At 44.2% G+C, this 12,946-nt stretch overlaps 1 long non-coding RNA gene across 12 annotated transcripts in view; it reads right to left on the bottom strand.

The window, feature by feature from the left end:
- The window catches only part of 2610027F03Rik, a 148,914-nt gene that overhangs the window by 90,204 nt on the left and 45,764 nt on the right, over positions 1-12,946 (bottom strand). For 4 of the 12 annotated variants that reach the window (XR_878468.2, XR_878474.2, XR_001779381.2 and 1 more), the window contains 2 exons: positions 11,868-12,052; positions 9,786-9,980 (listed from right to left, as the gene is read on the bottom strand). The exons of 5 other annotated variants lie outside the window; for them this stretch is intronic. This is a non-coding gene — a long non-coding RNA (RIKEN cDNA 2610027F03 gene). Of the gene's footprint in view, positions 1-1,172; positions 2,154-9,785; positions 9,981-11,867; positions 12,053-12,946 lie in introns of those variants that run through there. 3 more of the 12 variants (XR_387323.3, XR_001779384.1, XR_387332.2) reach the window with 2 other exon arrangements.

The following is a 12,946-nucleotide window of genomic DNA, read 5'->3' as shown; positions in this document are numbered from 1 at the left end:
GCCACAGTTGTCCACCATTGCCCAGGAAACTAAGGGAATTAGCAGGAATCACCTCTGCACATTTTGAGACACAGTCTCTCCACATAGCTGGTCTCAAACCTGTCAGTTTCCTGTCTCAGCTGCCCCAGTGCTGATTTGCAGATGCCACGACCCAGCTAGAACCCACCCCTTTAGCCAGATGTGTTCCTTCTGATTGGCCACAGGTCCTATCTCTCTATGTTGCCCCAAACTAACGCCTCTAGGCATTTGAGTCTGACTGTCTCAAAACTCAGAACAAATCAAAGTCTGATGGGATAGTTAATCTTGTTTGGCAACTTGATAAGATTTAGAATCACCATGTGGTCAAGCCTATGGGACTTGTCCGTGAGGACATTTCTAGACTAGATTAACTGAGGGAGGAAGACCCACCCTAACTGTGCAGCACCATCCCTTGGGTCTAGTGGTTCCTGACCTAACAGATAGAGAGCAAGCTGAGTGTCATTCTCTCTCTGCAACCTAAATGCAGATGCCACGTGCCCAGATGCTCCAAGCCCCACCTTCCCACCAAGCCTTCCCCGCATGATGGACTGACTGCACGCTCGAACTGTGAGCCAAAATAAGACCTTGCTTCCTTAAGTTGCTTTGGTCAGGGTGATGGTTTGAATGAGACTATCCCCCAGAGGTTTAAGTGTCTGAACAATTGGTCCCTAGTTGGTGATGCTGCTGGGGAGGCTTAGAAGGTGTAGACTTGCTGGAGGATGTATATACTAGGGGCAGGATTTGAGCGTTTAAAGGCTTGTGCCATCTCCAGTTGCTCTCTCTGCTTCATGCTTACTTTTAATAATGTAAGTGACACTGTGTCCTGCTTCAGCGGCCATGCCTCTAACATAGACTCTTATTCCTCCGACCAGACTATAATCCTAAACAAGCCCTTTCTTCTATGAATTGCCTTGATCACAGTGTTTTATCACAATAATAGAAAGGTGACTAATATAGCCATGCATTTTGTCACAGCACTAAGAAAAGAAATCTATTTGGGGTACTTTTCTATATAAAAATATACCACTGAAGCTAGTACTGTTGTCTCCTTGGAGGTGATAAAACTAAGGAACAGAGGAGAAGGTCAACCAGGACAAAGAACAAGAAGGGAACAGAGTCAGAGCCCAGATGACTAAGCATCATGGGATGCTTACCAAATACCCCAGTTGCTTAAAGTCTCAGAATGTACACCTGCTTCACCCATTGGGCTGTGCAGTCCTGTGCAGATCTGTGTGCATGGCACCTGGCTGTCACCTACCACCTAGAAACGCCCAGATGTTGGCTGGATGGTTGTTGGCTGCAGCGCTGAACAGAGCAGAGTTCTCCAGAACTGTTGCTGGTCTTGACCTTGAGCTGAGGGACAGCAGCAGGGGTGGAAAGAGCTGCTCCTCAGCTGCCCTACCCACAAGTCCCACACGCTGGACTGGAGGCAGGCGTTCCCACAGACGACAGGCAGGGTGAGAACGTGAGACTCAGCCAAGGTTTCAGTTTCTCTGATAGGATCTCCTAAGCTTTTTCAGGTGCACCTCAATGTCAGAATCTTTATTTGGCTTCCAAGGGACAAGTTGTCTCTTGTATGGAAAACTGCTTGAGTTGTATCTGTTTATCTAAGGCAATCTCTGGAAGGTATGTTTATAACTTTATGGGAATGTCCTACAAGGCTGTTAAATACCATCTGCTCTTGTAACACTGTCAGAGATGAGGGGTTTCTATGTTTTGTGGTGGGTTATTTTTTTTGGCTTGTTTATTTTGTTGTTTTGTTTCTAACAAACATCTAGGGAGATACCTTTTTAACATACTAAATGTATTTGTTTGTTTGTTTGCTTGTCTATTTATTTCCATTCATTTTTCTGTGAATGTCCAATTCTCGCCTTGGCTTTGGAGTGGACATGGGGGAAGAGGGCAAGAAGAAGAGGTGGAGACTGCTGTCCATGCCTGGTAAGTTTTCAGTGTGCAAAGCTGGCAGGAGACACCTGGGTACCACATAATGTTTGCTCTCTACTGCTTTCTCTGAAAGTGACATCTTCCAGCGAGCTTTAGGGACTCTTTGATCTGTGACAGACTTAAGTGTGCTACACAGAAAATGGTTTTCCTGTGGAGGCTTCCACCACCCTTTTGGGAACTCCAGTCTTCTTGTCCTGTTAGCAGGAATTTTATTTATTTATTTTTTAAAGATTTATTTATTTATTATATGTAAGTACACTGTAGTTGTCTTCAGATACTCCAGAAGAGGGCATCAGATTTCGTTATGGATGGTTGTGAGCCACCATGTGGTTGCTGGGATTTGAACTTGGGACCTCCGGAAGAGCAGTCGGCGCTCTTAACCACCGAGCCATCTCGCCAGCCCCCAGGAATTTTATTTTAATAGATAAAATTTTCTTAGCCACATGATGTTATAGAAAAATACTGAATGAAAAATACAAATGGTCTGCAGGCACCCCTTCAGAGAGACCCTGATTTCCTCTGATTTTGATCAGTATGGAACATTTGTAATAGTTAATAAACCAACTCTGATACACATTATTAATAAAAAAAATCCAGTTTATATCAAGATTTATTCTCTGTGTTTTGCAGTATACAAACCTTTAAAAGATATGTGTATGGCTGGGTGGCAGTAGTAGTGAATGCCTTTACTCCCAGAATTCCAGAGGCAGAGACAGGAGGATCTCTGGGAGTTTGAAGCCATCCTGGTCTAAAGAGTGAGTTCCAGGACAGCCAAGGTTAGACAGAGAAACCTTGTCTCAAAAAATCAAAAAAGATAAGTGTATGGAATATTTATATGCATACATGAATATGCACCATATGCATGCATACCTATCATTGTTAGTCACCATGTGGATGATTGGAATCGAACTCAGGTCCTCTGCAAGAGTGACACACACTCTTAACCACTGAGCAATCTCTCCAGCCCCAGCAATATACAAACTTTTTAACTTTTTAATTACATTTTTGCCTAATTATTGTGAAAGAAGGATGAGTGTGTACAAGTTAGTCAGGGTACAGAACTCAGTCAGGTTTGGCAGCAAACACATTTATCCAAATGAGCCTTGAGCACACTATATGAGACCAAAGATGACCTAAAATCGTTGATCTTCTTGCCTCCACCTCCCTGTGCTGGGATTACAAGCATGAGGTACCACACCCGGTTTCTCCCATGCTAGGGACGAATGGTACCCTGGGCTTGTGTGTGTGTGACAAGCCTTCTACCCAGTAAGCTCCATCCCCCAGTGCCTTAATTAGTTTCCAGGCCAATTCCCCTGTTGGTTCCCAGCTCACTGGACATAGAGCCGGAGTCTCATCTTTGGGGTCTCTCATAACCTCTCCTGAGCCAGGCAGGAAAAGGCTACTTAAATTGGGGTTTTCAAAAAGGCGCTTCCTGCTTGGGAACAATGCCCTGGCTGTGTGGCAGCGGCGAGGGCCTGCCATCTCTGTCCCTTTTGAAGATGGGCGGCTGGGGAATGGTGCCAGCTCTGCGCACAGCCTCATTTTCCTCTTGACTTAGTTTGAGCGCTTTTCTTCCCATTTCTGCTTCCAGAGCCGGAGGCTGAATCTAGAAGCCTGACATTTGATTTCCTCAAGTATCATTTTCTAATTTGCAATAAAAATGCAGACGGGCTCGCTCTCACCTTGACTTAGAGCCCTAATGTGGATGGAGTCATGTCAGCAGAGTCTTGTGAAAACATGAGGTGAGCCACAGCTCTTTCCAGTTACCTTCTCATTGGGGCAAATCAAGTGACAGAATCTGACCTGTGCCCTTGCTAAAGCCCTCCTGCACAAAACACACCTGAGCTATTATTGGCTACTGAAAAGTCATGATAGTTAAAGGCTGATCCACATGAGAACATAAGAACATCATCAATTATTTTGAGTCTGCAAACACTGTGTCTGGCTTGGCAAGCACTAAGTACAGGAAAGACATCAGGTGCTGGGGAGGTGGCTCAGTCAGTAAATACTTGTCACACAAGCATGAGGACCTGAGTTGAATCCTTAGGAGCCATTTAAAAGTCAAGTGTAATATACGCTTGCAATCCCAGCACTAGGGAGTCAGGAAGAGATGCCACCACGTACATACCTAAAAGTTGGAGGACAATTTATGGGAGTCAGTTCTCTTTTACCACATGGATCCTGGGATCAAACTTGGGTTATTAGGTTTGGTGGCAAGCCCCTTTCTCTGCTGAGCCATCTCACTCATCCCTTATCAAAGATTCTTCATTTTTGAGAACAAAAAGTTAGGTCTGAATATCCATGCTACAAACCACTGCTTTGTGCCACGATTTTCTGTCTCTGCTTTTCAGTCGGGACAGTGGATAAATATACGCATGTAAGCATGTATATGAATAAGAAGAAAATATGCAGAGTCTTTCTTGAAACACCCCAAATCACCGAGACATACAGTGTAGGCATGTCTTCCATCTTTAAAATTAAATGCAACAAGGAAGTGTGTTAAGCTGGATTCTTAAAAAAAAAAAAAAAAAAAAAACTTTGGTAACTAAGGCCCAGAGTTGTCTCAGCAGTTAAGAGAACCTGCTGCTCCTGCAAAGGACGGAGTTTGGTGCCCACCTCCTAATTCAACTCACAAGCACCTCTAACTCTATCTGGCTCCAGAGGATCTGACACTACAGTAGCTTACACTCACATGCACATACACACACACATACATACACACATACATACATACATGTAATCCAAAATACAAAGTAAGTCTTTTAAAAAGAAACAACAGTAATTAATTAATTAGAAAGCACAGACTTGGGATTCAGGGGAAACAGAGAGTGAGCACGTCTGGTTTCAGTGAGAAAACATATAGTTATCAGGGCTATAGGGATATAGAACACGAATCATCACCGATCGTGAGTACTTTTTCTTCTTCTGTGACTGTTCTCAGTGGGGAAGGGAGATTGCACAGGAACAGAAATGACACAGTGCATACAGCTGGGAGCAAAATGACTCATATAACCAGAACTACTCTGATGTATCCCAATCAAAACCAATGCAGGAAACTGAGCATGGTGGGCAAGCCTGTCACCCTAATACTCAGAGAATGACGCAGGGGGACATCCACACGTTTAAGGCCAGCCGTCACTGCTTAGTCCTCTCTCAAGGTGAACAATCAACAGTAGGAATACAGAGAAGAATCGGGAAGATTTTCAAATAGTATCTTGAAGAGCGGAGATCCAGGCATGTCACCAGCTCAGTTACTGATATATCAAAAATTAATAATAAAAACAAAGTTGGAGGCTGGAGAGGTGGCTCAGTGGTTAAGAGCACTGGCTGCTCTTCCAGAGGGTCCAGGATCGATCCCCCACCACCCACATGGCAGCTCACAACTGTCTATAATGCTATTTCTAGGGAATCTGACACCCTCTTCTGGCCTCTGGTGGCATTGCACATGCATGGTGCACAGACATATGCTGCCAAAACAAAACACACAAGACAATAAAATAAAGTTAAAAAGCAGAAGCAGAGTGGAACACCTGTCCACACATTATCCCCACACAGGAATTAATCAACAAGGAAAATATAGATTGGATGTTAGGATTAATCACTTGACCTGTTAGTTAATTAATTAATTAATCACTTGGGCTGTTAAATGCTAGACTCACAGATGTTAGAGAGTCTTTTCCACTGACACTCTTAAAGATGGAGAGTGAACAAGAAGACACTTTTATCTGGAACAGTTTAAATGATGACTACTTCAAAACATGGGGAATGCAATGGGTGAGCTTTGTAACCTCATCTATGTGTCATATGTGGGCAGGGACTGGCAGTTAAGTAATTAATCACTACCACTCATTGACAACTACATCATGCTTCTCCACAGGACTGCGTTCGAGGGCCTGAGTGGGTCTTACAGCTCCATCATCACCAAAATGAGCCTGTTCAGAAACCAAACTCCTTATTATCTCCAAGTTAACTCATGATGTTCTACAGATGTCCAAAAAGATAGTTCTCCATTGAAAGCAACAAGCAATGAAGGAGCAACCTGTCTGTCCTGGACTCTATGTCTGGTAACACGGGCAGTCTAAGATTGTGGGTGTACACCATGCTCAAAGGCAGGAGATTTAGGTCCCAGCCTTATCTGGCCCCAATCTTCTATGTGGCATCAGACAGACCTCACAACTTCTCTGACACAATATCCTGTCTTTTAAAACCATCTGCACGAAATGACTGAATGATCAAGTAAGAGAGACAGAGAAGAAGGCTCAGTTGGCAAAGTGCTTGTCATGCAAACAGAAGCATCTGGGTTCAATCCTCAGGGCCCATATAAAATAGATGAGTATAGCAGCTTGCGGTTGAAGTCCTGTTGCTGAAGAGGTATAGCAAGAGGATCCCTGGGGCTTTCTGGCCAAGGGACCTAGCCTACGTGGTGAGTTCCGTTGCAGTGAAAGACCCTGTCTCAGAAAAAGATCCTAGGTAATATTGGAGGGATGATACTAGCCATTGTCCTCTAGCCTCTGCACACATGTACCCATACATGCACAGAGAGAGAGAGAGAGAGAGAGAGAGAGAGAGAGAGACAGAGAGAGAGACAGAGAGAGAGAGAGACAGAGAGAGAGAGATCAACTAACACTCAGAATCCTAACAAAACTCTGAAACAGTGGATGTACCCATCATTATAAAAAGTGTGTTCCTCCAAGGAAGCCTGGGATGAGAAGCTATTAATCTGAGCTGAACTAGACTGAATTGGTCATTCAGCTACTGCTAGGAAAGAAAATAGCTAGAATTCTTAGTTTCACAAGGCAGTTAGCTTCCTTTGAGCTACCCAGTTACTAAGGAGCCAGGGTGAAGCAGAAGGCAGGAGCCCTCTTCCAGCCTCACACACATCACAGATGGGAATCTACTTGGACCTCACTCTGTGAAGCCAAATTCAATTTTCTAGGGAAGAGTTCTGTAATCTATCAGTGATGTCTGCCCTGAGTGCAAATAACAATCATAAAATATGTGTCATGGATTTGGCATCCTTGCATTCCAGTTGAGTGACTCTGTGAAGTCCTTATTAAACCAATCATAATTCAGACATTAATAATTAAATACCTTAGCTTTAATTTTTTTGGTTTTTGGGTTTTTTTGTTTTGTTTTGTTTTGTTTTGTTTTGTTTTGTTTTGTTTTTTGAGACAGGGTTTCTCTGTGTAGTCCTGGCTGTCCTGGAACTCACTTTATAGACCAGGCAGGCCTCAAACTCAGAAATCCGCCTGCCTCTGCCTCCTGAGTGCTGGGATCAAAGGCGTGCGCCACCACGCCCGGCTCTACCTTAGCCTTTTAATGTTCCATTCAGCCTGATGTTTGAACCTTCTTTGCCTTTTATTCCCTGTTTATCTCTTTCCTTTCCCTTTCCCCCATCCATCCTTCTATCTCTCCTCTCATATTTTTATCTTTATCTGTATATGTGTACATGTATATGTGTGTGCATACTTGCAAGATTCAGTCCTTTGCTTTCACCATGTGGGTTCCAGGGATCAAATTCTGGTCAACAGACTTGGGCCTTAACATCTTTACCCACACAGCTATCTTTTCAGGGCCTATGTCTTACTTTCTTATTTGTTTTTGTTGTTATTGTTGTTTCTCTTACCTAGACTCACTTGAAGCTTCTCCTAGCTTTACGTTACACTATTGCCAAAGAGCTTGCTCTGCGATGTCTCTGTGAGAACCACTCTGTTTCCTCTGTCTTTAGTATTTAACTCATTTAATCGTAACCTCACCCTGGCATTTACATGGTGAGATAACATTCACTCACCAAATACATGTTAGCATTTAAAATATTTTTGCATGAAATCCCAAGATACAAGGCTGAGTCATATGACTGAAAGTAGCCAAGGTGTTATCAATGGACATGAGCTCTTTAGTCAGGGCTTTCTGGCTAGCCCTGTCTTAATTAGTTTTCAGTTGACATTGACAAAACACCTAAAGTGGGAAAGGACTTATGTTGGCATACAACCCCAGAGAGATGGTCCATCATTGCAGGGAAGGCATGGTAGTGGGAACAGGAAGCTGGTTGGTGGAATCTGTGCATAGAAGAAGGAAGTAGGAGTAAGCAATATGGCCTTGAGTTCTGCCCTAAATGACTGATTTCCCGTAGTAAAAGCCCACTTTCTAAAGATCTCACAGCCTTCCCAAACAGCAGGATGAATTGTGAACTATGTGTTCAAAGGTTTGAACCCATGGGGGATATTTCACATTTCAGCAAGCCCCCACTTGGACCTGGAGTCTCCCACCCCAATTTCTAGGAGTTGTGAGAGGGTTCCCTGTTTCTGGATGTCAGCTCTCAACTCTAGTAGATAGGGTTCAGATCAACGTTTTGGGGAGCTGTCCTAATTACCTTCAACTTGAAGTCTAAAACCACCAGAAAAGGGAGTCTTACTTGTGGAATTTCCTAGAATCAGATTGTCTTGTGATCTGGTCTATACGGGATTGTCCTAACTGTTAGTTGATGGTAGGAGGTACATCCTAAGGCAGATGGTCAGAGCTGGGTAAGAAATCGAGTTGAGCCTGTACCTAGGAGTGAGCCCATAAGGAGAGTTCCGCTGTGGTTTCTGCTTCAAGTTCCTGCTCAAGTTCCTGCCATGACTTGCCTCAGTGGCAGAGTGTGGCCTGGAAGAGTAACCCAGATAAACCCTCTGCTTCCCTAGGCTGCTTTTGGTCAGAGTATTTTATCACAGCAATTGAAAGGAAAGCAAAGTGGGAGCTGATGCCCAACTCCTAGCCCTACTAAAGCTAAGCTATACTTATGAAATGAGAATCCAGGGCCAAAGCACGGAAGGCCTGAGCCTTGGGCCAGCATAACAGAGGCCTGTCTCAGACCATAGCCATCTGAAGGGCCCCCAATCCCTTTCCCATTCCCAGGGCAGCCACTTAGCTCTGTATTAGTTACTTTCTTGTTGCTACAACAAAAACAAAAAAAAAAAAAAAAAGAAGCCTGACGAAAACAACCTAAGAAAGAAAAGGCCTGTCTTGGCTCATCATTTGATGATACAATGCATCATGGTAGGCATGATGGCAGGAGCATGATGGGAAGACACTATAGTGGAGCAGGGTGGATCTTCAAGCAATTTGGCATGATAGGAACAAGCCCATGCCAACTTGAGTAAAATGACCTGTTCTTGCTGGGTGTCCCTGTTCTTCCTCTAGCTGAAGATGCCTCAGATGGTCAGACATGGGGAAGCAATCTTAGTAAAGCAAGAGTTTAGTAAGACCTATGACTCTTTACAGGACCTCCCAGCAGAAAGAACAAGCAGGCTGTGGCCGCCAAGCCCAGCATTCCTATTTTTATAGATGAGCTGCTCAGACAGGTTAAGCAGCCTTTCCATAGATTCACAGTAGAGTCAAAATTTAGCACAACAAGGATACTCAGACTTTTGCAAGTAGGCAACTAGAATCAACCCCTCACCCCTGCATAAGCCAGATTAATATGATTGTAGCCTCATGGCCTCTGGGGTCTCCCAGGCTTCCATCCCCGAGGAAATCAGGCCCCTGGAACACATTTTTTTCATATAATTTGGCAAGCTTATTTCTTCATGGCTCTGGCTCCATTTCCTATTTTTTGTAAGCTTAATCATGTCTCCATAATGAAGTTCCCCTCCTGAGGTTGCACAGAAGTTACTGAGAAATGGAGCAAAGCGAAAGTGGCTGCTATTTTTTCTTTTTATTTATTTCTTTTTATTTAAAGAATATGTGCAGGTGTCTGTGTATGTGAGAGGGGGGAGAGAGGGAGAGGGAAAGGAAGAGAGAGAGAACTAATGAGCATATCTGTTTAGAGGCCATCACTCCACCTCCATTACATCTCAAAGGCATCTCCAAGTTATTTCCAAGTTGAATTTCTTTTCTTCTTTGATGTCCCTCCCCGGGACAGTGTCAAAGGCTGGGCAAAGACTCCTCCATATCCATTTAATATGTGAACTTCTGAGTAGCCCCTCTGAGTGACTGATTCTATGCCGAATGTTGACCTGGAATCAGGAGAGATGGAGCTAGAAGAGAAAGGATGGAGATGGTAGCAGAGCAGGAGCTTTACATACATGGAAGAACCAGGCTGCACATGCTTCTACCATGACACACTGCAGTAATGTAGACCCAAAACTATCAAACCCATCAACCATAGACACAAATATAATACAAAATAAACCTTCATATTGATAAGTAGATTGCCAGGGGTCATTTTTTATGGTAACAAAAAGCTGCTCTTTCAGGGGTCCTGAGTTCAGGTCCCGGCACACACGTGAGTGGTTCACAACCATTTTACCTCCAGCTCCTGAGGTCTCTTGTGGTCTCTGCAGGCACTGTCATTCACATGAACATATAAATGCATGGACACAAATGCACATGCATAATTAAAAATAAGACAAAAGTTCTTAAAGTTAATTGAGAGCCTGGGGGTATAGTTCAGTGGTAGGGTGCTTGCCTGGCACATGAAAAGCCCTGGGACCCATTGACAGAATCACATAAAACATGCATGGTGGTGCACAACTGTGATTTCAGCACTTGGAAGTTAGAGACGGGAGGATCAGAAGTTCAAAGCCATCCTGAGATACATAGCAAGTTGAACACAAGCTTGGGTTATATGAAACTGTCTAAAAAACAAAAGGTAAACTGGAGGCTGGAGAGATGGCTCAGCATTGAAAGAGCACTGGCTGCTCTTGCAAGAGTCCCCAGTTCAATTCCTACTTCCTATGTAGGCCATCCCACATCTTTCTGTAACCCCAGCTTTATAGACCTTGAAACCTTCCTCTTGCCTCTCAGACTGTGTACATTCTCTCTCTCTCTCTCTCTCTCTCTCTCTCTCTCTCTCTCTCTCTCTCTCACACACACACACACACACACACACACACACACACGTGTGCGCGCACGCACACGCACAGGCACACGCACACACACACAAATAAATCTTTCCTTTAAAAAATAAAGTGTATTTGATTATCTCAGTGACTTACAAAGCAGCAGACTCACAAAGTAATTTTAAAAGGGATCAGGGGCCTCCTGGTGGAGGGCATGACATAAGGCAGTTTCAACGTCCTTCCCTCCCTTGAGAATTGTGACCTTTGGGGTCTATGTGTTGCCCCTCCCTTCCATTTGAGCAACATGTTTATGTATACATGCATACACGTGCATATGAGCTGTGTGTGTGTGTGTGTGTGTGTGTGTGTGTGCGTGTGTGTGTGTGTGTGTGTGTGTGTGTGTGTTAGCAAATTGGTAAATGCTCTTATCAGTGAGCCATCTCTCCCATCTCTTTTTCTTTCTTTCTTTCTTTTTTTTTTCCTTTTTTCTTTTTGTAGTCTCACATAGCTCATGCTGACCTTGAACTTGCTATGAAGTTCAGGATGACTTTAAACTCCTGTCTCTACGTTCAAGTGTTGAAATAGTAGGTGTGCACCACCACATTGGAGATGTGTGGGAGAGAGTGTACACATGTATGTGTGTGTGTGTGTGTGTGTGTGTGTGTGTGTGTTTAGGCTGGAAGTCAACACCGAATGTCTTTCTCAATCTTTCTTCATCTAAATTTTTGAGACAGGGTCTCCTGTCTCTGCCTCCCCAGAGCAGGGTGAGAGATGGGCTCAACTTTTTACATAGATGCTGAGATGCAAATTCAGCCTTATTTTGCTTAGCAATCATCTTACCCTCCAGGCTACTCCCAGCCCAGCTCCCAAACACAAACTTTCAAGATGGTAATGTAGAACAGAAAGAAATGAAGGTGAGACCCAGATGACCTGGGTTCAAATCCCGTTTCTGCCACTACTACTCTGTGCCTTTGGAAAGACTACCTCCCCGTTCTGGCCTTGGCTTCTCTGTGTGCAATGTGAGGAAATCCTTGTGCTTCTTCCTTCAGGGTGTTGGATGGATAAGGACAAATTCATACTTACAGCCTGATGCATGGAGCATACTGCTTCCTGGGTACGCATGCAATATGACCGGTTACCTCAGGTTCTTCCCACCACGGCTTCCCTACGATGATGAATTGTATCCACAAACTGCAAGCCCGAATAAAGCCTATCTTCCTGAAGTTGCTTTTGTCCAGTATTCTGTCACAGCAGAGAGAAACCTAGCACTGGAAGTGAGGATAGAACGCTCAAGAATGGGATTAGTAAATCCACCATGTGCTGCATCTGTAGCCCCAGCACAGGACAGGCTACAGCAAGCAGACTTAGGTTGATTGAGGTCAACTAGAAAGACATAGTCACACTGTTTCAAAAGAAAAGAAGGGAATAGGATTAATGCTTTTTAAAAAAATGTCCTGAGATCTGCCTCATCTTTCCCATCATGTGATGTATCACCTATGACCCTCTCAGGGGTCTTCCTGTGTCTTCTCAGCCTGCACAACTGGGAACAACTAAGGGTGCAGTATTTATTTTGTTTTGAGACAAAGTCGTACACAATCCAGACTGGACTGGAACTTGTTATGTAGCCAGGGACGATGTTGAACTCCTGATTCGTCTGCCTCTGCTTCCCGATCACTAAGATTACAGGTGCGGGCACCCACACCAGGTCTGAAGAGTGCTAAGGTTGGGACCCAGGACTCTGCTTGCCAGACAAGCACCCTACCAACTAAGCTCCATCCTTAATCCAAGGGTGTATTGCTCATAAGCCACAGAGTGTATGACGGTTCTCATAGCAACTCACACGGACCAAGAAAGAGTGTGATTGCTCCTCGTGGATTTCCTCCCACCCAAACCACAGATGTGCTCCCTCTCTCATCAGCACCACGCTGTCTCTGATACCATATCTCCACAGTAACAATAAAGAAGGCTCTGGGAGACCTCCACCTTTGTTGTTTGTCTTAATAACTTACTTGACTAGTGGCAGTCCTTTGCTAGCCTATGTTTTTATTAATTTATTTTTGAGACAGGGTCTCCCTATGTAGCACTGGCTAGCCTGGAACTCAACAGAGGTTTGCATGCCACTCTCTCTGGTTGCTGGGATTAAAGGCATGCATCACCATGGC

This window comes from Mus musculus, chromosome 1 (assembly GCF_000001635.26).
Source record: "Mus musculus strain C57BL/6J chromosome 1, GRCm38.p6 C57BL/6J".
Taxonomy (NCBI): domain Eukaryota; kingdom Metazoa; phylum Chordata; class Mammalia; order Rodentia; family Muridae; genus Mus; species Mus musculus.
The sequence above is the reverse complement of the archived record's forward strand: the minus strand, read 5'-3'. Positions and strand labels throughout refer to the sequence as shown.